The 25,789-nt window shown below is 40.2% G+C and overlaps 1 pseudogene; it reads right to left on the bottom strand.

Moving 5' to 3' along the window:
• The window catches only part of LOC148163552 (uncharacterized), a 36,751-nt pseudogene extending 20,121 nt beyond the window's left edge, over positions 1 to 16,630 (bottom strand).
• Between the last annotated feature and the right edge of the window lie 9,159 nt (positions 16,631 to 25,789).

Raw genomic sequence — 25,789 nt, 5'->3', positions numbered from 1 at the left:
CCAACCTGGGTAGTTTGTGAGAGTGAAAGGGGTGGGGTGGGGGTGTGCTTTTAACAGTTGTACCAGGACAACTGGCATAAACTGGGACTGTCTGAGGCAAACCAGGAAATATGGTCACCCTGGTCTTACCATATTACTCCATCTCTGTGTCTCCCTTCACGTTGTAAAATGGGCGTGATGATAGAACTCCCTTCTTTGGGGATTCAGATTAAGTGCAATAGAACGTGTAAAGTGTTTGGAATGTTGCTTGGCACATAATAACTGTTCAGCAGAGTGAGCTATTAAAAACAGACTATTATTTAGGATTATTTGATTCACATAATAACCACTTATATATTCAGTTTACTTTCTGCTGTCTTCATATTATTTCTCCATGGCAAATGTTGCTTTTAATTTTACTGATTGAATAATCACATTTACTAATGATTTCTTCCATTTATGGCACCTACACAGACTTCATTTTCTTGCTTTATCTGAGCCCTTTACTCTGATAAAGGCCCTGAAAGTAAAATTTACTGTTACTGTGTCAGGTACCCAGGTGTCTGCCACTTAGTTATGTAATTAGCATCTGTGGACCAGAGAAGGGAGGACATTGGGGGCACTTGTTTATCAGGTGGTAGCAAATTAGTATTCATACTAGAGACACAGTTTTTATAGTTGGCTCCGAGATACAGGAATGGTTGGGTGGTTGAGTGGGGGAGGATGCCAAAACTAGGTCTCTTCCTTGCCTCTCTCAAGTTGGATTTTCCCAGCACAGTGATATGTAGGATTGCCAGATTTAGGAAAAACAAAGAACCCACAATGCTCAGTTAAAATTGAATTCTAGACAGCACTTCTTTTTTAGTATAAGTATGTCTCATGGAATATTTGGGGCATACTTACACTAAAAATTCATTGTTTATCTGAAGGGCATCTTCAATTTGGCATTCTGTATTTATCTGGCAATCTAGTTATATAGTCTAAAGAGACTTTTTACCCTATTCAGTCTAACCCACATTTAGATAGATAGACGAAAGTATATAGTCCAGTTCCTTTTGTAAATTTTGTGTGAACTTTAAAAACGTCTGTGTGTTTTACTCTCGTTGGAATGGACAGTTGAGAAGTTGTTATGAGGAGCTGCTGCTGGGTATCCACCAAGGCCAAGATGAAAATGAATATAGTCTGGTGTGCCACAGCAGCAAGGATTACATTTGCTCTGTGAGAACTTCTTGGCTGTGAGTATGGACAGACTTAAGCCAGCTCTTTCTCCTTGAAGGGAAGTTATTTGGTTAAAGTGGGTTATTGAAGCCTTGGTCAACTCAAGGAGTTCTCGGTTTTGTGACTGAATTACATTAGTAATAATCTGGGATAGTTGTGGGGGCTTATTTTGGATCATTTATATTTCACTTCTCAGTATAGAGGGAACAACTTTTATTGTCATGAAGAGTGACCTTCAAATACTCTTCCCATTAAAATCTCCTCTTCCTATTTTTTTTTAAGATTTTTATTTATTTGTCAGAGAGAGAGAGAGAGAGCACAAGCAGGGGGAGCAGTAGAGGGAGAGGGAGAAGCAGGCTTCTCACTGAGCAAGGAGCCCGACGCGGGACTCGAACCCAGGACCCTGGGATCATGACCTGAGCCGAAGGCAGACGCCCAATGACTGTGCCACCCAGGCGTCCCCTCCTCTTCCTATTTTTGACTTTCAGTGCTGCTGCCTAGAAAATGCTGGTGAATTTTTTGCATCAGCCTTGGAACTCTGTCAGCATTCAACCTGAAGGGCACTGTGTGCCTCTGGGAAATGCTGATTGGAAGATTAGAGGCTGCGGGAACCTGAGTGTCAATTTGCTTTTTTTTTTTTTTTTTTTTTTTTTTTTACACTCCGGGTATAATGCCTCTGTTAAGTCTCAGAGAAAAAGCTTCACCAGGTTAATGTTACACTTGGTGAAATTAATAATGGTGAGAGAAGGTTGGGATTGTGCCCTACCGGAGAAGAGTGAGCCAGAACACATGGGTTTTGGACCAATACTGGCTTTTTAATTGCTGCCATTTAAAAAGTTTAATGTACTCAGTGAAAAGGTACAAGTTTCAGTTGAAAAAAACGAACAGTGGCAAGAGCTTACTGTCAGACACAGATAGTATGTGGGTGGGTTAGCCAAGGGAAAATAATCCAATTAGAGCTGTTTGTGCAAAGAACCAGATTCGGAGGTGTATTTTGTTAACTGGTGGCTTTCCAGAAAATAAATTATTTATATGCAAAGACTTAGGCTAGCCAGGCTTTGGATGCCGATAGTTATTTTGAAAACCTCTTTTCCTTCCTTGTTCTGCTTTCCTTTTTGAGCTGTCTCCTTTTCTACTCATTGCTTTCTTTAGTGGCCCATTCCTTTTGGATGTGGATTTGCTCTTGAAGAAATTCTTGTAAATTTGTTGTGATCTCATAGGATTGATTTGCATGATGAGTGGACTGTTTGGCCTAATTGCTTACTTAGCTTAGTGTTTGTAGGCATCTTGTTGGATGAGGATTGGCTATTAATGGTAGAAGTGTTCACACTTTAGAACAGTGATTCTCTGTCTTGGCAGCACCACGTTGGTATCACCTGAGGAGCCTTTAAAAATGCAGATGTCTGGGTCCCACCCCCACAAAATTTGGGGGTACAAAATGGGCAGTGGGACTTGGAAGCGCCCCCCAGGTGATTCTAACGTACAGTCGAATTTGCATACTATCCTTTGGTCTGCTCTCAGAATCACGGCTCAGCGTATGCTGACCATTAGGGTAGCCGTGAACGGCATGTGGCTACTTATATTTACATTCATTAAAGGTAACTAAAACTAAAAATTCAGTTCCTCAGTCACACGAGCCACATTTCAAGTGCTCGCTAGCCACATAAGGCTCATGGCTAGTGTTTTGGACAGTGAAGATAGAGAATGTTTCCATCACAGCAGAAAAGTAGATTTAGGCTCTCCGTAGGGTGTCAGCAAAACAGAGTGAAACATTTGAGAGGTCTGACACAGAAAAGACAGGCTTGGAATAGAGCTAATCCTACAGGACCTGCCAATACTGAATTACCACATACGTTTTTAGCAGCCTTTTTCTCAATGGCCTTTGGCACCAGAAGCCCTGCAGCAGTTGGTGCGATGGATTATGTGCGGTATCTTGCTGAAAGGCCCTGTTTCAAACGGGCTGGCCTGAAGGGGTGTGGTAAGGGTGGAAGGCAGGAAAAATGTGAATGCCACCGGGGAGTCCAGGGCCAAGAAGGAGAGAATTAAGCTTTATTCCTTCAGAGCCGAGGAATGCCCTTAAAAGGACGGAAGCATGAGAATTTGGGGTAAAACTAGGTGAGAGGGGAAAAATCCCTTCTGTTGAAGAAATACCTTCCCCAGTTGTTTGCCCTCTCGGCTCATCTCTCGTGTGTGGGAGAGAAGGGTGGTGCTAGCTCATATTTCCAGGGAACTTTCCATCGTGGGTTCCTGTGTTCTCGGGGAGGGGGGGGCAGGTGGGCAGATGGGGGTTGAGAGAATGGGATCAAACTAGATCATTTTTTTATTCAGACATAGCACGTGAATCCAAGTAGGGTAGGGTTAAGAAAAAGAGAAACTGGTAGGGGAAAAATGAAATATGCTGAAGGATGTGTATTTTCTAAGTGATGCTTTCCTCAGGCAAACCCTTTTTCTAGAATCTGTTTCTTTCTGAAACCTACTTCTTTTCATTTTATTTTTATTTTTGGCAGTGTGTTGAATTCTGTTCCTTTCATTCCCAGAGTGCTGTTTCTTGCTTTAGGATAAAGGGTGGGGTGTCACATGTCCTGCGTGGTCACACAAGCTGGGTGTGAGCGTCGAGGGTGATCTCTTGGGACCCTTTTCCTCAGATTTCAGTGTTCTGCATTATCTCATCCTAGTGGCTTTGTGATTTATAGTTTCCTCCTACCCTTCACCATTAAAAAAAAAAAAGGCCTATCTCTTGTTATATTTTTGGCTGCAGAATATCTCCAGATGGTACATTTTGTATAGGAAAAAAATAACAGAATTTTTCACACTTTTCTGTGGATTATTTTCCTACTTTCAATTTTAATGAAGTTATTAATCTTACAGAGGACTCATTTGTAAAAGAGGCTAATCATGAGCAAAACACTTGTATACAATATTCCATTGGCAAAAATTGAGAGTATTATTGTTCTTATATCTTTGTATCATTTGTTACTGTCTTACATCTTCAGCATCAGTTGCTAAAATAACAATCCAATTTTCTAGAAAAAGAAAATTAAGAAAATGAACTTTTAGTGATTGGGTTTGACATTGAGAAATGAGTTCCAAAAATGGATCAAATAAAATGATGTAATTGAAAGTACTTTGAAAAATACATGGCAATATAGAGATGTAAGTTACTGATTTTTACAGTTGTGATTCTGACTTGAGAGCTGATCTGTTTTAAATGATGAAGCACTTTTGCAAAGAGCATGCATTCAGAAATCTTTAATTGGGCATGTTTTGCAAAATATTACTGAGTCTGGATTATTTATAGAAAATGTTCTTTCCTTTGAAATGATCTTTTCACTGTGGTTTTGAATTAGTTGGATTTTTCTGGATCAAGGAGAGGACCTATGATCTATTCTTTGAGCCTAACTTTTTTTTTTTTTTTTGAAAGAGAGCTCAGGAGAGGGGCAGAAGGAGAGAGAGAGAGAGAGAATTTAAGCAGGCTCCCTGCCCAACATGGATCCTGACGTGGGGCTCGATCTCACGACCGTGAGATCATAACCAGAACTGAAATCAAGAGTTGGATGCCTAACCTACTGAGCCACTCAGGCACCCCTGAACCTAACATATTTTTAATTCTCACTGTGTTTCTTTAAGAATACAAGAAAAACCTCAGCATTCATTGTTCATGCTGATCTCACAGAGCCACCCTAAGAATCTGTTTAATTTTTCCAGGTTGATGATGCAGAGAATAAAAAACAAGTTTCAGAGATTTTATAGACAGATCTTTTATTTCCAAAAATATTGAAAGGGTCTTCTCTGGTCATGCTGTAATTCAGTTAGCTCCACAAAAAAGGAAACAGTCTTGAAATCACAGAAATGGTGACAGGAAAGTTCTTTCACAAGGCACTTTCTCCAGAAATTTCTGATTGGGAATAAGTGCTTTAAAATAACTGGATTCTCTGATTAATCTAACACATGTGAATTTTCCCTCAGTAGTGGATGTGTTTTATGGGACTAACTTGGACAGTTGCCTCCACAGCCTACCTGGGTGTGGAGCTTCAGTTAGAATGTTGGGTACTTCCCTTTGCTGGGCTCTGTGCTGATACCAGGGCCCAGAAATGAGGCAGTTCTGCCCTCATAGACCAAGTGGCCAGGGGAGGAGGAAAAGGGAACCAATGGCGACATTGGTTTAACTGTGGACACAGAATTGGCATGTCTTATTCAGGTAGGTGAAAGATAGGAGGTGCTAGGGATAGCTTTCTGAAGAAAGATGATGCCTGAGATGACCGTGAAAGAATGAATGGTGTTAGCTGGAGAGATCAGGGTGTGGAGGAGTCCCAGCCCAAGAGAATAGCATGCACAGAGCCACGGAGAAGGGTAGTGTGCTTGGGGGAAGTGTTCTGTCATGGCTGGAGTAGGGAGTGTGTTGAATGTGACTGAGGCAAGGTGAAAGGTCTTACGTACCTTGAAAGGAAGTTTTACCTCAGAGATGAAGGGGGATGGCTTTGAAAGATTTTAGGCAAGTTTGTGTATTTTTCAAAGCTCACTTGAGCTCCAATATGGAAGAGAATAAATTTCAGTAGGGCAAAATGCAGAGTGGTTAATAATTCCGTCAAGAAACACTGAGGGACTTTACCTAAGTTAGGGTTATACTTCATAATTTTGGGGGGTCCAGAGAGATTATAAATAATAAACCTGACTGACAGCAAGAACTGAATCTCTAAGGCATCATAATTTGTCACTTTGAGGGTTTACCTTCTCTTCTACATAGTCATACATTATGAAGAGTCTCTGAATCCATATTCAAAGGTTGAAGACTGTCCACATTATTAACAGGTCTTTATAATTTTCAAATATTTTCTCTTCTGATTGCTCCACAATTAAATAGAAAAAATTTTGTTACCTACTAGGTATTATGATTTGAACTGTGGTGGTGGTCAATGTTCTTGGTGAAGAACTGATTGGAGATTGTTGGTCACATGTAAGAATAATTTTTTTTAAAGATTTATTTATTTATTTGAAAGAGAGAGAATGAGAGAGAGAGAGCACATGAGAGGGGGGAGAGTCAGAGGGAGAAGCAGACTCCCTGCTGAGCAGGGAGCCCGATGTGGGACTCGATCCCGGGACTCCAGGATCATGACCTGAGCTGAAGGCAGTCGCTTAACCAACTGAGCCACCCAGGCGCCCCCTGTAAGAATAATTTTTTAGAGTAAATATGTACCTGAGGAGTCACATGGAAAGTAAAATTTTGAACATCACATTTTAAGTGTCTTATAGCTATGCACCATTTAAATTAATTTTCTTGAAAATTCTGTCGTTTGAGAAATCATTTTTAAGTAACTGGCTTTTGATTTCTCTCTTTTCTAAATCCAGATTTTCTTATTAGGCTTTGCTTATAGGCCCTTAAAAACAGACATTCTATATTTCTGGTGATCATAGTTAGTTCTTTAGATGTTTCCAGAGAAATAATGTGGTACTTTAAGAGTAAAAAAAAATAACCCTATAAAATACTTGTTTTGAAGAATACATTATAATTTAAAAAACAAAACCTCCTGATTAGGAAAGTAAAACATTTAAGAATGTTCCTGCGGAGGGTCTTGGGTGGCTTAGTTGGTTAAGCATCTGCCTTCGGCTTAGATATGATCCCAGGATGCTGGGATCCAGCCCTGTATCAGGCTCCCTGCTTAGCAGAGTCTGCTTCTCCCTCTGTTCCTCCCCCCTAGCTTGTGCTCTCGCTCTTGCTCACCCTCTGTCTCTCAAATGAATAGTAAAAAATCTTGTAAAAAAAAAAAAAAAGAATTTTCCTGTAATCCTGAGGCTGTCCCTTGTTAACATTTTGATATAAGTACTTCTTCCTGGTCTTTTTAATTCGTACTGGCTCACACGCATACACTCACATAATTACACTGCACTTTAGTTTTTATATAATTGTGCTGCCTTTGTTACATCATGAGTTGTATCCATTTGAAAATATGTTTTTGAACATTTTTTTCATGGCTGTGTCAAGTACCTGTACAGCACTCTATTACTGGGCATTTAGGTTGTATTCAACTTTTTTGCTGCTATAAAAAGCCCTGTGATGAGCATCATTGTATTTAAATTTTTTGTTATTTATTTTATTTATTTCAGAGAGAGAGTGCACAGGTACGTGTGCACACATGTGTGAGAGGGTGAGGGAGAGGGACAAGCAGCCTGTGCGCTGAGCAAGGAACCCAACACGTGGCACGATCTCACAACCCTGAGATCATGACCTGAGCCAAAATCAAGAGTCAGACACTCAACTGACTAAGCCACCCAGGCCCCCAACATTATATTCAAATTTTTATCTGATTTCACCTTTCCTGTAGATTCCTAATAGGGGAATTCCTGGGTCTAAGGAGTTTTATTTAACACCTGTTCTAAGGTTATGTGTTCCTGTGACCTCCTTGCAGGTGTCTGATTTACTCTCCTGGTGTTCTGACTGAATTCTGTGGCGGATGCCTTCAAGCTTAAGCACGCTGGTAACAATTTTATATGGGATTTGGTTTTTGTTACTTGAAAGGTTTGCTTCTGTAACATTTACATAAATCGTGGTGGTCTTCATGCTCAGGAATCATGGCTATGTGCCTTAGGTCTCAAGCAAAGGTACTCCCAGCCTGCAGTAGAAATGTAATTGACTGCTGGGTAGATTTCCTTTCTTTTCCTGTGGAATGAGAATGAGATTTATTGGTTTGTGTAAACTAGAGCAGAAAAGTTAATAGAAATAATAAAAGCTGTCAGACTCTGTTTAGCTCTATTATGCTTTTATACTTAGAGTCCTTTAAAACTGTGTTTAGAAAATTGTGCAGTGTAACGCATCCACAGAATATTGAATACAGTGTTTACCAGAAAACCCTATCTTTGAAATTTAGATAGAACCGAAGAGCAGTTTCTTATAATTTCCTCTGTGTTCCAGATTACTCTTTTAATTTTATATTGTGTAAACTCTATGCTTTTATCTGTTCTGAATTTAAAATAGTTTAAGTTGGGGGAGAGGGTCCTAGACTAAGAATATTTCCATATAGAACTGCTTTTTCTATTTTTAGCTCAAGTTGTATTTCCTGCTGCATAGCCTTTTAAAGGAGAGGCCCTTAACTCTCACATCTAATTTTGGGTGCCAGTAGGGTGGCTATCAAAGGCACAGAAAGTTAATATAACTTCCCCAAAGTCACATGAGTTGGGTTACTGTCTTTTCTTGGAACACATACAAAGAAAGTGTCCTTCTTCAAGACTGATATAATCACAGTGTCATGCTCTTTCTCACAACACCACTGTAGAGCATTACAGAGAAAGAAGCAATTAAATGGTGCCATCCAAATCCTGAAAAGAATGAGGTTCAGTGTAGGGGAATTGGGCATTGGTTACAGTGCAAATTTTTATATAACTCTAATTGATATAGGCATGACTTATTTGAAGTTAAAAAACTTCAAATGTGAAGACTGAATTTTAAAAGTTACAGAGAATGATTATTCACATAAAGTGACTCATCCCTTATAAAAGGATTTATTATCTTTCTTTTAAAAGGATATTCCCTTGGTGCATTTGGGTACTTGTTTGCTCATTGTCTTTTGTTTTTTGTTTTCTGTTTTCTTTTTTAAAGATTTTATTTATTCATTTTAGAGATAGAGAGAAAATATGGGCAGGAAGGGCAGAGGGAGAAGGAGAGAGAATCTCCAGCAGACTCCTTGCTGAGCATGGAGCCCGGTGCAGGGCTTGATCTCAAAACCCTGAGAGCACGACCCTAGCCGAAACCAGGAGTTGGACGCTTAACTGACTATGTCACCCGGACACCGCTGTTTTTTTTCATTCAATTAAATTAGAATACTCCATGATGAAGTTCCTTAAAAAATTACAGTTATGACCTGTGATATAACCCAAGTGTTCCACTCCAGGGCGTTTATCCAAGAGAAATGAAAGCACGTGTCCACACAAACACTTGTACACAAATGTTCACAGCAGCTTTATTTGTAGTAGCCCCACACCAGAAACAGCTCAAATGTCCATCACAGGCAAATGTATAAACAAACTGTGTTGTATGTGTACAATGGAATACTACTCAGCTATAGAAAGAGAATGAACTGTTGCTGTCTATAACAACATGTCTGAATCTCAAAATAATTATGAAGAAGCCACACACAAAATTCATACTATATGATTCCATTTATAGAGAATAAACAAACTATAGTGATAGAAAGATCTCTGGTTGTCTGGGGTGGGGAGTGGCACAAGAGAATGGATTGCAGAAGGGTATGAGGAAACTGGAGTGATGGATTTGCTCGTTGATTGTGGTGATGGTTTCACAGGGGTCTACATATGTCAAAACTTAACCAAATTGTGTAATTTATATACGTACCATTCATTGTATTTCTTTTCTTTTTTTTTTTTTATGTCATCTCTACCTCAGTAAGTCCCCCGTCCTCCTGTCTGCTGGCTCCACCACTCTGTTGTATCCCCCCCAACCCACTCAAAGTCAAGAAAGTAGGCAAGAATGGGCCTGCAGTGTAGTCCGGGGTGCAGGGTGCTGTGTCAGGTATGGGTGTCGGGGTCCAGTGAAGGCCCTTGCAGGACGTGAGCTTGAGCTGAATGTGAGACAGGGTGTTGAGCAGTATGGGAACTGCCTGGAGTGAGGGTGTGTGGGTTTGTGTCAGGGCATGAGACAGGGAGAACAGGGGCCTTGTGTGCTTATCCTAGAGTTTGGAGAGTGTTGAAAGCCCTGGAGCATGGCTGATGGCTGGTCAGCAGGGGAAAGACAGAATCAGCTCAGAGCCCTGACCCATATCTGGGAAAATGAGGAGGCAGGAGTGTCAGGTTTAGAACTCAAGGGATCCTTAGGCGGCGCTACTCCCCAGTCTGTCCAAAGAATGTTTGTGCCAGAGAGAACCTTGTTATCCAAGAGGGACCTGTCTTGCCAGGCTGTGCTCTGTCCAAGAAACTGCACACCACATTGGAATCCCACCTGTACAAATACTTAAAATGTCTCATTTCAAAAATTAAAGTGCTCTTTGTAGAAACTAAGGAAAATAAAGTTTTCTTAAGAAAAATAAGAAAATTTAAATTGCCTTTTGTACCACCACCCGGTGCTAACTTTTCACATTTTGGTGTATACTATTCCAGATAAATGTGTGTTTTCAAACAAAAATAGAATCATAACATACATATTTTGTTACCTGCTATTTCATCTGAGAATTGTCCCATATTTGACATATATGTATAAAATATCATTGTTTTTATTTTATACATGAGGGTCTACATTTTATATATATATATCTATCATGATTTATTTAACCAAGCTCCTTTTGGGGATTTTTTTTTTGTTAAAACATTTTTAAAATTCTGAGAACATCAGGATTTTATTTAAAAAGGAAATCAAAGAATATACAGTTTATTAAAATTTCATTCAAACATGTATTTTTTTATGTTACAGAAAAATAGCCTTGGTCTACTGGTTATTACTAAACAAAGGGGAGGGAGGTCCATTTTTAGAATTACACACAGGTACATACAGTGGTTCTTTGTTACTCAGTGATCATTATTTCATCTGTGGTGTTCACAAAAAACAACCACTGATGTGAACTCTCTTGTTTCAAAGGAAGATTTTTTCCTTATCAGAATTAAATTAAAAAGTATAAATAAGGGGTGCCTGGGTGGCTCAGTTGTTAAGTGTCTGCCTTCAGCTCAGGTCATGATCCCAGGGTCCTGGGATGGAGTCCCACATCAGGCTCTCTGCTCCGCGGAAAGCCTGCTTCTCCCTCTCCCACTCCCCCTGCTTGTGTTCCCTCTTTCACTATCTCTCTCTGTCAAATAAATAAAATCTTTAAAAAAAAGTATAAGTTAAAAAGTATGAATAACAATAATAGTTAATATTTTTTAATATTCTTTGTATTGTAAATATTTTATGTGCATTAACTCAATTATCAAAACAGTTCTATGAGATAAGTATCTGTTTTACAGATAAATAAACTGAAGCACAGAGAGGTTAGTAGCTTATCCAAATAAGTGATCCATTTAGATTATGAAAACATATTCAGTGTCATGTCACTAGTTTAAGTACCGACATGCAAATTAAAATAACTGTGAGATACTACTTTAGTGACCTGTAGTGAACTTAAATGTAATGGTTGATGCTGCTCATAGTAGAGGGGGAAACAGGCCGTCTTGTGTAGTTCTGGTGGGAAAGTGCCTTTCTGTAGAGCGATAGATTTCTCTTCTAGAAATTTATCCTAAGAAAATAATGGACAAGGTTACAATGATACTGCCACATTCGTAAAAAAATATTGAGAATACTTGTCCACGAAGTTGTGTCTTATAGTAGGGACTTGGTTAAATAGTTGATAGTATATCCATACTGTAGAAAACTGCTCAGCTATTGAAAATGATGATTGGGCGTATGTTTATGGAAGTAGTGGTTGAGGGAAGTGTGGTGTGGAACGTGAAGATCCAACGTCTGTGCACTCAGCTCCTCATTGTGGGTATTTGGCTCCCCACCAGGAACCAGCATACCAGCTTCCTTTGTTTTTTGCAGTGACAGAGAAACTAGTCATCTTTTGACCCAGAGGATGCATGTCCTTTCAGGGAACCTCTGAAGTTTCTGTGAAGAACCCTCTAGGGTTTTCTGAAAATGAACATCATAAGAAATGCTTGGCCTAGAAGAGGGAGAGAAGGAATGATGACTATCTTGTGTTATAGATCTCCCATTGACTTCGTTTAACAAATGCAGAATCAGAATTCTACAGCTGGGAAGGTCAGCTACAGCAGAGCTGTGAATTTGTTTTCTTTCCCCAGTCTTCCTGTAAGCCCACTTGAGATCCTTCCTTCTTCCTTTGAGACTTGCCCCCCCCTATAAATTTTCCTCCTTACCTCTTGAAAGTCATGCCCGTTGGTGCCGGGACTTGACTTTACCAGAATTTACCTGTCCAGGGTCTCATTTTGCCTCACGGCCCTTTGGATTCAGATGTTGTATTGAATGGTGACTTGGTGTGTTACCCTTCTTAGGTAACTGACCTTTAACAACCACCTTTTTCTTAAAGGTGCAACTATTTTGGGAATTGGAAGAAATCATAACCCCCTCCACCCAACCCCCCACCTTCCTGGCAGCTCACCCTGAATCCTTCTCCAAGACGTAGAATTTAAAGGGTGCCTCAAGAACAAAAATTTCGTTTCTTGTGTTACAGAAAGAACCTTGTGTGCTGTGCTTTGTACATTTTGAAAAATATCTGCAAATATTTTGAGAACTGAATTTTGGGAATGGCTACCCTCTGGCTGAACTCTGCTTACAAAATCCATAAATACAGGGTTTCAGTCCTTCACAGCAGGACAGGTGCAAGTGTGGGCCAGTGAGCTTGCAGCCAGAGACAGTTTCTGCAAACATCCTGCCAGGAGAAGAGTAGAGAATAACAAAGGAAAAAAAAATTTTTTTTTTTTGTTGGCTTTCTTGTTGAGGACATCCATCAAGGCTCATGCTGCTGTCAACCTGCTTTTATATATTTTTGCTTAAAGAGTAGGTGTTAGAGTCCCCATTGGAAAAACCCTTTGCGTTATGTTTTATTAGGTTAAGTTAGGCTAGGCATGGAGATGGGACTTCAGGTCTGGAGTCAAACCCGAATCATGAGGCAGCGAGAGTTTTAATCTTAAGAGCGTAGACTAGTGCTTCCAATGGGCTTCCTGCAATGATGGAAGTGTCCTATATCTGCACTGTGCAGTATGGTAGCCACGAGCCACGTGTGGCTTCTTAGTGTGTATGGCTAGCATACTGAGGAGCTGAATTTTAAATTTTATTGTATTTAAATGTAAATATCCACATGTGGCTCTTTGCAACCATATTGGACAGCATAGTAGACTCAGGATTTAGATCACTTGGGTTCAGATCCCAACTCCACAAAGGTTACCTCTTTGACCTTTGACCTGTGCCACAATTTTCTCATCGTAAAATACAAAAGGTTGAGGATTAAATGAGTTAATGTGTGTAAAGGGCTTTAGGCCTGGCACATAGAGCTATGTAAACGTTAAATAATGCAAATGTACATACCTCCATAAAGTTAAAAATTAAACCCAATTCATATTGTATTTTCTTTCAAGAAGCTCCCAAGCATCAGTGATCCAGTGCATTTTTCTTAAAACCCTCTAAATACTGTGGAGATCAGGAAAGTCATTCATTCCATAAATATTTATCGAGCACTTACGTTGTGCCACGTGTAATGCTGGGGGCTGGAGATACACACTGGAGGGGCAGAAGAGACCTGCCTGTTCCTGTCCCTCATCCCAATAAAATACATAACGGTCTGGCAGGGTTTTGTCGTCTAACGGGTATGGAACTTTTAGAAGAGGATGGGACTTCAGAAGGGGGGTCAGTGTTCGGTGTGGACCTGGAAACCTGGAGCATTTGTGCCTGCTCCCAGCCAGCTAGTCGTGCTTTCGGCTTTCGTCTTCTCACCACTGACTCCTGCTTCTGGCTGCACCTGTGGGTCCAGGTGTGTCGCGAGGCGCTCACGGCCTGCTTCATAGGCCTGGGTGCAGAGTTACCCTGTGTTCTCTGCAGTAAAGGATTGATCTTTCCATTTGCAGGTGATTATCCTTCTCCTGTTTGGGGGTGCCGTTTATAAAATAGTGGCAATGTGATTGAGTGGTTTTTGTGTTTATTTTAATTTCTACTCCTTAACCAAATAAAAGTTGGAAACCCACATTGGTCCCTTCATTTTTTTATTTGTTTAACTTTACAGGTTCATGAAATTGAAAAGTCTGTGCTGGACCATGTCACTACATTTGGTTTGTATAAACCTTTAAAAAAAAATAATGTCCCAACATTTATGAAGTACTAAAAGTGAGAGGCTTTTGAACCATAATTGATTTGACAAGAAGTGGACATAATGAAGGAAGGTTGACTGGTGGTTTGCCTGTGGATTTGCTTTCAGCTCTTGCTTAAAGAGGGGAGGGAGGGAAAGAGAACCCCGCAGTTTGCTTTACATATGAAAAGTATTAAAGTGTCAGCCACTGACATAAGAAAAATTGTTTCAAGTTAAGTCTTTAAATGATGTCCTAAAAACACACATTTGTAATTATCTAATTAAACTAATAAAGGCTACAGGTAATGGAAGTAATATGGGAGGCATTTTCTGGCAGATAAACCTTCAGGAACGTTCACATCTGCACATGATTATGAAGCCCTGTTGTTCCTTCACCTTCTCCCTTCCTTAGCCCGCATTTCTCACTATGAACTAATAGTACATAACAATAAAACCCTGGATGGCAGCCAACCCCGAGTTTTGGCTAACTTTTGGAGTGTTTGTGAAAGTTGAAAAAGCAATGCAGCTGTTGCACTGGGTACTTTCCAGTGAAGGGTATGTTTTCCAGATGAAAGCGCGAATAGTAATTGAAATATAATCAGTATTTTTGGCATCTTGGTATTATAATTCTTTTCATTTTTGTTATGTTAATTGTTCATTTCTTAAGATTTGTTTTGTACTTTTCTGTGGTCTATGATAGGCTAAAAATCAGGGAATGAACAAATGTTTTAGGCAGTTGGTCATTTTAAAAGAAAATAATGACACGTAGTCTCGTTTGTGAGCTGAAGACCTAAATAACCACAACATTTTCATTTAAGATATTTTACTGTGAGATTCATGTATCGGGCAACAAGAGGGAAGAAAATCTAAATCCCAAATACACCTGAGCCTAATTAAGTCACAGAATCATCACGAGGGATCGAGATGTGCGGCTGGGTCTGGGACCCACTGTTCCGGTCCAGACTTCTCTCTTTACAGATGGGGAAACTGAGGCCTTGAGCCTCAAGGTGACTTGTCCCAAGGACCCTTCTAGGACCGACCTGAACATGGGATAACTGGTTTCTGGAAGGGATGTCAGAGTCTCTGATTCTAGATCTCTGGTGAGCTCCCCAGCCTCCTGGCCCTCAGGAGAGCCTGGCCAGGCAACAACAGAGTAGGACCCCAGTGAGGGTTGAAGTATTGATCACCCTGTTCCTTTCATCCAAGTAAAAACTGCCTTCCTCCGTGTTCCTACTGGAGCTACCACATTCCTCAGTGAGAGGCCTGGTAAATGGCCTCAGCTTCTCCTTTTTTTTTTTCCCCCCAGAAACAAAGAGGTTTGTAATTAGCTAAAATGAGATGTCAGCTTCCAGATCAGTTGCTGTTTATCACAGAAGAGTCTTTGGAATAGCCACTTTCACATATCTGAGAAGCCTCTTTCTCCCCTTTTAGGGGCTAGTACGTATTATTTAGGCAATGTTTGGCATAACTGACAATTTCTAATGCTATTTGTATCCATTAAGGATAGTTTAAAGAATTAAGTGCTAATGGGGCTGGACAGCAAGGTGCAGGTCTGCGGTATCAGAAAGAGGATTGGACCCCACGGACTCTGGATTGGTCTGTTCCAGCCCTTATTGTGTTGGAGATTTTGTCTAAAATGCTCTCTTTATGAGGCCCCTGGGTGGCTCAGTCCTGTTAAGCGTCTGCTTTCGACTCAGGTCATGGTCCCAGGGTCCTGGGATGGAGCCCCGCATTGGGCTCCCTGCTCAGCGGGGAGCCTGCTTCTCCCTCTCCCACTCCCTCTGCTTGTGTTCCCTCTCTCGCTGTCTCTCCTTCTCTGTCAAATAAATAAATAAAATCTTTAAAAAAAAAAAAATAAAATGCCCTGTTTGCTCGCCTACTTCTGCCAGCTACTTGATCATCAGGTCAGTGCTGCCGCTGTGCAGTGGAGGGTGGTAACGGGGCACGCCCCTGCCCCAGCACAGGGCACCAGCAGGGCAGCCTTCCTGCGGGGATGAAGCCTCTGAAGAGCGGAGAGCACAAGGGTGGGGCTAGGGAGTTGTGGGGCAAAAGGAAGCTGAGATACGGAGTGACTTTTGTGCATAGAGACTTTGAGACACATTTGGTCACATTTTTGGTAAGTGCACAGCTCCCTGAAAATTTGTGCTGCAGGTGATCATTAGCGTATTTTGGAACATTTGATAGAAAAACACTTGCATTTTAGAGCAAAACTGGATTCAAGGGCTTTGGTTCATTTCCAGACCTGCCATTGATTCTTGTAATATGACAGCATCCGTTTCCAAATGTAAAACTCGGAGAAATGAGGAAAATGAAGAAAGCAAAAATGTGTATTTTTCTTTTTCAGGATGTCAGAGAATTGATCCATCTCTTATCTAAAAGGCACTCACTGGCCTCTGAAATGCCCCCCTCCCCCTCCCATGAGAGAGGGTAGCTGTGATGGGGAAACTGGTGGTTTTCTGCTTTCTGGCCCTAAAGACCTAACCTCTGCTATGATCTGGAAGCTGATGGTGAAGGTGTGTTATTCTTGTCAGGAGCCGGTTCCAGAGACCTGAGCAGTGTAGCCGGTACTGGGCAGCTGGCATCAGTTTCGCGCTGTGGATGGTCAGGGTGACAGAGTGGTCTGGGAGGAGTTGGTTTGCATCAGAGAAGGCTGCTCCTGACATTGCTGTCTATTTCTGGCAACGGAGGCATGGAGAGGCATGGCTGAGAGGCAGGATACCTCCTGCTGTTTAGAGGAAATGAAATAAATACTTCAGAGAATACCTTTTGGGGCTGGGATGTGTATGCATGGGTGACAGATCCCAGGCTGCTTTTCCTGCAAGGTCCTGTATATAGAGAAAGATTAATGGATTTAGGTTGAAGTCAGGTGTGTTAATGAAAAATCTGTCTCAGTGCAAAACCAAGGGCGTACTCTGGCTTTGCTCGGTGTGTGTGTGTGTGTGTGTGTGTGTGTGTGTGTGTGTGTGTGTGTGTTTCTTTTTGGAATGTACACTAAAAGCAACAGGGAGGGTCTCCCCCCTCATTTGTAAAGCCTGTTGAGCTGGTTAGCAGGAACTTTCTGGAACTTCTTGAGAAAGCAGGAACTTTCTGGAACTTCTTGAGAACTTTCCTAGAGAGTGTGAGTGGTGAGCAGTTTGGTTGAAGAGGACCAGTGCTTGTTGGCTTTGTCCTCATTAGGAGTCAAGAGGGAGCGCTGCAGACTCCTGAGCTAATACATCAGCCCACTCACCTCAAGGAAAGTGCACTTGTAGTCACTACCATGTTCCCTCTGTGGTCATGAGGCAAGAGGAGCACTGATATTCCCTGCCTCTATAGCTGGCATCTTTCCTGGCACTGCAGTCAACCTGGATTTTACACAAAGAGGGGTTTAAACCATTGGGTACGTTTTAGTCTTCTGCTCAGTGATTGCTAAGTTAAAAAATCTTGCCCTGTGGAGCTCACTCTATTGAACTGATTAACTAAAAAAAAATTTTTTTTGGATCCTGGTCAACTAGTCTCGCCTGCCCCCAAGACTGGAGTCTCCATGTCTTTGCATGCTCCATTAGAAGATAGGATGATCTCATGGGAACTTGGCCAGTCTTTACTACACTATGTAAGCCACTGGCCGCCTTCCATAGTGTGAGGGGTCTCTGCTCAGTGGGTTAGTGCCTTTGCAGTCAGAGCAAATGAAGCAGACCGGTTCCCTCCCTGTTGTCCTTCTCTAGGCCCAGTGGGGCAAGTTGTGTTTCAGAGAAGTCTCTGGCACTGCTGCCTGCCTACTCCTTCCCCTGGAGGATCTGCGGGATAAAGCAGAATTCAAAAGTATCCAAAGCTTAGAGGCAAGAAATCACCATAAGCATGAAAATGACCATCCTTGTAGGTCACTGTTTTGATCCTTGCTCTCATCATCACTAGTCTCAAAAACAGGTCTTTTGTGCCTAGTCTTTGAACATACCAACCCTTTTTGAGCAAAACAGCAGGATCAAAAACAGGCACATCACCAGAAAGTAAAATCAGCCAACTTCTGGCAGAGAAACTGCTAAATGCCTAATTTTTCATCATCCCATAGCTGAGTGTGGTTACAGTGAATGACTTTCCCACCCTTTCTTGGTGCTTCCAAATGTATCAGTTCACTTTTTTCAGAAATGTTTTGGCGCAATCATGATCTGCCTATAGAAAGCAGGTGAGATAAGGAACTTCTAGGAACTGCATTTAAAACAGCCATAGCAAAACAAATTCTGTAGTTCATGTGTGGTACCTCGGTTATTTTTTTATTTTTATTTTTTTTAAGATTTATTTATCTGAGAGAGTGAGAGTGCAAGTGGGGGGAGGGGCAGAGGGAGAGGGAGACAATCTCAAGCAGACTTCCCACCAAGCATGGAGCCCTACATGGGGCTTGATCCCAGGACCCTGAGATTCATTACCTAAGCCTAAATCAAGAGTCAGATGCTCAACCAACTGAGCCACCCAGGCACCCCCAATACCTTGGTTATTTGGTTTGTCACCAACTCATTTTTTTGAGTATCAGCCTCATTTTGTCAGCATGTAGCTGCAAAATGACCAATGCTGGATGTGTGTGCATTGACTTTTAAGTACCCTTGCTGGGACTGATGAGTTTAAATCCCCTCCACTAGAGCAGAAATCTGATCAGGAGGATCACAGAGTAATTTCTTAAGGAAACGTACTTGAAACTTAATGCCCTTCCCTCCAATCTGAAGAGGCAAAGAGAGGTTTCATTTAAACAGTATAAACAAAGGATTTATGAAGCACAACTGTTTTATATTTTGACATTCCAACTTTCTTAAAAACTTTTGCTTTTTCACATCTATTAAGATGTCAAGAATGGGGGCGCCTGGGTGGCTCAGTCATTAAGCGTCTGCCTTCGGCACAGGTCATGATCCCAGTGTCCTGGGATCGAGCCCCGCATCGGGCTCCCTGCTCAGCGGGAAACCTGCTTCTCCCTCTCCCACCCCTGCTGCTTGTGTTCCTTCTCTCACTGTGTCTCTCTCTGTCAAATTAATTAATAAAATCTTAAAAAAAAAAGGACCTTTCTGTTAAAAAAAAATGTCAAGAATGTCTCTGCCTTTTGCTTAGGACAACACGAGTCAGTAATATGCTCTGAGTGACAGAGATATTATGCCAGCGTAGGAAGTATTTTCTAATAAAATTTTTTTTAAATGAACCTATGTTTTGGTACCCTATGATATTAATAAAAATATAAAGTTGCCTACTAAAATAATTGTTTTGATAAATATTTTCAGCGGTGTGCTTAAGATTAATGTTTTCATCAAAATGTAAAAGCCAGTTTCGAAACTTTTTGCCCATTTTTTTTTCCCAGCAGCGTTGTGCAACCCAATGAAAATATTTATAAATGTTTGCAGAAGAGTACTTTTGTTTTAAAGAGAATGCAGATACTTTATGTGGAAACACAAAGAACGGCTATAATTAAGGTAGTAGAGATTCGGTTAAAAATAGGAATGGAAAAGTCATTCTTTTGAAATATCCCTTGAGCCCCATGGAAGAGAGTATCGCGCCTACCTTGGGAACCACATTTCACGTCCTGTAGTATTACTACAGTGTACTGATCACAAGAATGGTAAATACTTTGTGGTTAACCAAATCATAGAGGCCTGCTGGTTGGAAGGGCGCTTAGCATTCATGTCGCCCGGCTTCCCACACAGTACTTGGTTTCCTCTCTAGCTTCCCTGTCAAATGGTACTTCCCCACCCTGAGTGAACCGCTGGTGATAGGGTGAACTCCCTGCTCTCCGGCCAACCCTCTGCATTTTTTGGAGAGCTCAAGTTGTTAGAAAGCGCCTTCTAACCCTGAGTCATTCTGAATTTGTTGCTTCCTGTCTGCCAAGGAGTTTGTGCCAGTGCCCACATGAGGCCTCCTAATGAGGATGCCCTAATGAGTGTCCCTTTAAGACTTTCTCCCCTGGGAAGTCCTGGCTCCGGGATCTGGACTCCCAGCTCTCTTACAGCCTGCCTACCCTCTTCTCAATACTCTAGGATTGGGCAGTGCCCTGGCGTGATTGCTTCATTCCTAACAACTGAGCCAGCTAGACTACCTTCTGCTGGTACTTTATTTTTTAATTTTATTTTTTTAAGATTTTATTTATTTATTTGACAGAGACACAGCGAGAGAGGGAACACAAGCAGGGAGAGTGGGAGAGGGAGAAGCAGGCTTCCTGCGGAGCGGAGAACCCGATGCGGGGCTCGATCCCAGGACCCTGGGATCATGACCTGAGCCGAAGGGACGCCTTAACGACTGAGCCACCCAGGCGCCCCTGCTGGTACTTTTTTGTTGAGTTTACCACATTTTCTTTGGACTGCTGTTCATTTTCACGTCTTCCGATTTGGGGTATTTTAAATGTCTAAATGGGCTATGGTGTGTGTTTTCGAACAGTTTTGAGTCTCTTCTTGGTCCAGGGTCCTTTACTGTGCTAAGTATACTTTCTGAGGTAGTGAGGAAAGTATTGTTTGTGCCTGGGCCCTGGGTTACGAACCTGCTTCACCACACTTTCATCTTCGAGTCAATACCCTTTGAGGATGGCTGTTAAGCCCGCGATGAGATTTTTACTTGGGAAATTCATCTCTGTAATTGAAATAGAAATTTGAAGTTGCCGTTTGAAGTTAGTTTTTCTTTTGGTAAGTAAAGGAAGTTAAAAGTTGTAATGTGGTGGGGCGCCTGGGTGGCTCAGTTGGTTAAGTGACTGCTTTTGGCTCAGGTCATGATCCTGGACTCCTGGGATCGAGTCCCGAGTCCCCGCATCGGGCTCCCTGCTCAGCGGGGAGTCTGCTTCTCCCTTTGACCCTCCCCCCTCTCATGTGCTTTCTCTCTCTCATTCTCTCTCTCAAATAAATAAATAAAATCTTTAAAAAAAAGTTGTAATGTGGTAAATACAGTAAAAAAAAATGCAGATGATTCTTGACCATTTAGGGTTTATTTCAGATTTTGGGTTATATTTGTTTTTAGTGTTTAACAGCTTTCATTTGAACAAATTTGCCTTTGGATACATTGGATTTTTCTTTTCCCTTGTTACAGCAGTTCTGGTAGGGAAAGTGCTTATAATACTCTTGGAAGGTGAGATAATTTTAAAGTTTATTCACTAAATGTTTATTGTCTGCTATGTGCTACGTATTGTATCTAGGGATACATGGATAAAGAGAGAAATGCCTAAGAGTTCATGGAGAGTATAGTATATAAGGTGAGATAGTCATTTAACAAATAATCACATATGTAATTATTTAAATGCTATAGGTATGTGCCATGAGGAAAAGACACTCACAAGAGCATATAACGGGGGGCCTGGGGTTGGGACTGGGAGCTTCCGAAGAGCCTTCCTAGGTTTAGGCTGACCTGGTTCTGTTGTCCCAATCTTTTAAAATCACAAATTATTAAAAGGTAATAGTTCTATTGCTAATGAGATCAGAAAGCCGTCCTTGATGACAGGATCCTTTTTGGATTGGCATTAGCGTTTGATGGCGTGAAAGAGAGCATCAGAGTTCGCTCAGACATCCCTAAATATCCAGCCACTGCTGGGGTACCCAGCCCCTGATTTTTCTCTCTGCACAGAATCAAATGCTGACAGAATTTATTGCCTCCAGCCCTCATTTGCCCTGCCTTCCTGTTCATTCTTTACTCTGTTGCTGAGTTTGGCACAGGAAGTAACAAACTTCTTTGAAAGCATTTGGAAACAGGATAAACAAAGTGCATGTTATGTTGTAGATATTTTGGGAAGTAGAAAACCAGTTTATTAATAACATATTTCAAGGGGATGAAAGTCTAGGCTTGATTTTGTTCAGGCGAGGAGTTCAAAAATGCAGTTTCCAAAATCATATCACTAGGGAGCTTTTAAAGAGAATGCTCTGGATGCTCTCATTCTTGTTCTTTTAAGCCTATTTTCTGCTGTTGGGGGAGCAAGGAAAGTTGCTGGTTTCCTTTGCCCTTGAACCTGATTAAGGACTTGACCAGCTGAGACCTTACTCTCATTTTGAAGTGATTTGAGCAATAGCAAATTTGAATTGCAGGCCCATGGCCCTGTAGCTTTGGATAGACCATGCTTTATTCTGTGCCTTTGTGACAAGTTTGGTGGGGTGCTGGGTTGTCGGCTCAGTTGGTCAGATTATGGTCTGGCCCTGTGGTAGATACATACTTACTTGTGGTTGGTCACCTATGATGAATGTATGCTCTTAGTTACAGGGTCAGAGAGCTCCTCCGTGATTCTAAACTTAGGGGAACATTTTAAACCCTATGGCTCCTTTTTCTCATATAACAGTGTTTAAATATTCTGGAAAGCCAAATGGATCTTCGCATTTACTTTAACTGACCTTTGTTACCAGACTTCATATTGAGCACCTTTGGAATCAAGCTTTTGAAAGTAATGTGCATAATTCTAATGGATTTCAGCCTGTATAAATTGTTAAACGTTGTTGTTGTTTTTTTCAGTTTCTTCAAATTGATCAGATTTAAACAAATTTTAGTAATAGAAGTTTGATCATGTTAAAATGATAATTATATGAATGTTTTTTCTGGAATTAATGTCACTTTTTCTTTTCAAGTATCATAGCCTAACCTTTATTCATTTTGTTCATTTGAAAGGTTACAGAGTTCTAAGTAAGTCTGGGAAACATTTACCAGGTATACATGGGAAAGGCTTGCTGCCAAAGCATTAACCCAAGCAATGAGAATTGTTTGAACTGTTCTCTGAGAAAATTTAACTAGTAATATTTAAACCTTTGGAAATTTGGATATTAGACATGCCTAGGATTTAGGTCACTTTGCAAAGCGTAATGATTCTTAAAGGGGCATGATTCTTAAAACATTATTTAAATATTTATATCTATAATAAATATTTATTAACATCTTAATAATATATACTATGTATATAAATTACACGTTTAAATTTGTCAGTATATTAATATTAATATATATTAATTTATTATGTTAATATTGATAATTTATATACTTTATATATCCCAAATGAGATTGTGAATTAGTGGTTATTCCATTCCTATTCAAATATGACCTGTCTCATTTTGCAACATTTGAAAACAAACTTCTTGCAAAAATTCATCCTTTTCTAAATGAAACCGAGTGAAGGCTGCCCCTTATGTGTAACACTGAGAATTTTATTGAGGTCCAGGATACATATTGTGTAGGCAGAAAGAAGCATTGTTTTTCAGAGTTAGATTGCTCTGGGGTTACACTGCTCCTACCACCTGCCCATTTTACTTCATAATTGTTTTTGAGCACCTGCTTTGTCTTGAGCACGATGCTGGTGCTGCTGGTATAAAAATGAACAGATCAGAGAGGATCCTGAGCCTTGTGGAGCTTAGGGTGTGTGTGTGTGCGCGCGCGCGTGTGTGTGTGCCTCATTCATTTCCTATAGTATTGCTTGTCATTGCAATTTTACATATTTCCTTCATTTGCACTATTCCAAGTAGTAGAGAGATGCATTTTCATGTGATGGATTTGCAGAGAATTTTGGCACTGGGCTGCTCTAGAAGGAAAAGTCATCTTTCCAAATAGAAAGCACATTATTGTTTCTCTATTGTTTGGGCACACATGATACTGACTTATGAAATGTCACAAACAATAACAATGAAATGCCAAACTCACTGAAATTCAGGATCAGCATTTTGGCAGCAGTACCATTACGCCTATATTGTAATGTAATTTAAAACTATCTGGGAATAAGAGTAAGACCAAAATAGTTATTTGTGGTGACTTAGAAACCCCACATTGGCCATCAGATCATAGTGTTAAGTCTGCGTTGAGTTAATGATTTCAATTTTGCTTCTCTCCAAAAGGAGAACAAAACCAAGTTTGGCCTTTAACTGCTAATGAGGATAGCCATACATTTAGTAGAAATTATTAAATTTCTTTGTTTGATTCAAGTTAGGTTATTTGGAAACTTATTGATAGACATTGGAAGAGCTAATCTTTCTCTTTTCAAAATAAAGCTAGTCTAAACAAATTTTAGGGCTTGCAGATACATATTTAGAATCTAAATGGTATCATAGGCAGGCAAAGAAAAGAAATAAGGTACTTTGTTTAAAAATGTAACGTACAAATAATAAAAGAATAAATTTTTATTCAGTATATTAAGAATTTTCCTTTCATTTAAGGCACTCAAATAATAATCTGTTTATAATTCTATTGTTTTACTGTGCAATTTACCCTATAAAGTGGAGGGAGGTCAGAGAGATGCCTTGTTTCCTCCCTACGTTATACTCCTCCTTGTTGTAGAAATCTGTTCTTGGTCATTGTGTTCTATGTTATTAAGCCATAGTGATGGAAGATTCTTTTTAATAGATTGCTCTAAAAGAAAATGAATTATGGTCAGTGTATTGTTTGCTAGTGAAATATTTTAAAATAATTAATTTCCTTTATAATAAGGGTTAATTTTGCTCCTCCAAAGAGTAGAGCCTGGCTTAACATGCCCATGTTAAAAAGGAAAATTTGTCCCTAGAACTTTGTTCATAAAACGAATCAGCCTTCTAGGGGCATCTTTCACCTGTGTAGGAAAGAAGTTATTTCTGAATATTGGGACTGAAGGGGTCTTAGTCCCTTTGGGCTGTTATGACAAAATACCATAGATAAACAACAAATATTTATTTCTCATGGTTGTGGAGCCTGGAAGGTCCAAGATCAGGGTGCTCGCAGATTTGGTGTCTGGTGAGGTTGAGTGTAGACATTACTTTAAAAAATATATTAATTAATAAAGTAGGGCTAATAATATTACCTACCTCAAAGGGTTTCTGGGAAGGAATGTATGAAAAAGCAAGTAAAGCCACTATACCCACATAAAGTAAGCCAGCATGAAAATTAAACTATTTTAAATGCAATTAGCATTTTCTTTGATTGTTAGACTTATCAGCTTTCTGTATTTTAAAGATTAGATTGAGTTCTTGTGGCTCAGGATTCAGAGGTGACAAAGATACTATAGATATTGGGCTCATAGCTGTGTGACATGATCCAGTTGTTTAATTCTTTGGCCCCAGTTTACCTATTTCATTAATTAAGATAGAAAGCAAGTTGGTTAAAACATCAAATATGGCCCTAATCCTAATCAATGTAAATGGATTATGTTTGCCCACAAAATGACAGAAAAACTTGGATTAGATTTAAAAAATAAAAGACATAACTAAAACCTATAACAAAATAGAAGGCGAAATAGTAGAATGGAAAAAAATATACCAGGCATATGTTATTATCAATAAACGAGTTAATGTGTGAATAGGGAGAAAATAGGCTATTTCAATGTTAACAGCCCACCGAGAAGATAAAATAGTTATAATTTGTATGTATCCAGGGAATTATAAGGAAAATTTGATAAATCCACACTCAGAGTGGGAGATTTTAACCTATTCTGTCATTGATAAACAGACAAAAGTTAGCACAGAGTATTTGAGGACCACCTTTGTTAACAACGGTTAATTATTAAACAGGTCTCTGAGCATACTTCCTCTCAGAATGGTCTAATTCTATGAATTTTGGCTAGTTTGGACAGCTGTGTCATGCTTTTTGTATAGTTCATGTGTTTCTGTAAAGCTGCAAGTCAACTGGTAATTTTAAAAAGTGAATGATACTGGGGCGCCTGGCTGGCTCAGTCAGTAGAGCATGTGACTCTTGGTTGATCTCAGGATCATGAGTTCAAGCCCCATTTAGGTCATAGAGCTTACTTAAAAAAAAAAAAGTGAATGATACTTTTATAAAAGACTGGGTGCATGACTTTGTTAGTTGTCACACTAGAACTTATCATTTATGTCTTGGTTTTGTGAGTAGAGAACTCTGAATATTTAAGATGGAATCTTGGGCCTTATTGTGAAACTAGC

Source organism: Eumetopias jubatus, unplaced genomic scaffold, assembly GCF_037043125.1.
Source record: "Eumetopias jubatus isolate StellerSeaLion01/CBP00866 unplaced genomic scaffold, mEumJub1_p1.0 scaffold_9, whole genome shotgun sequence".
In the NCBI taxonomy this organism is placed as follows: Eukaryota; Metazoa; Chordata; class Mammalia; order Carnivora; family Otariidae; genus Eumetopias; species Eumetopias jubatus.
The sequence above is the reverse complement of the archived record's forward strand: the minus strand, read 5'-3'. Positions and strand labels throughout refer to the sequence as shown.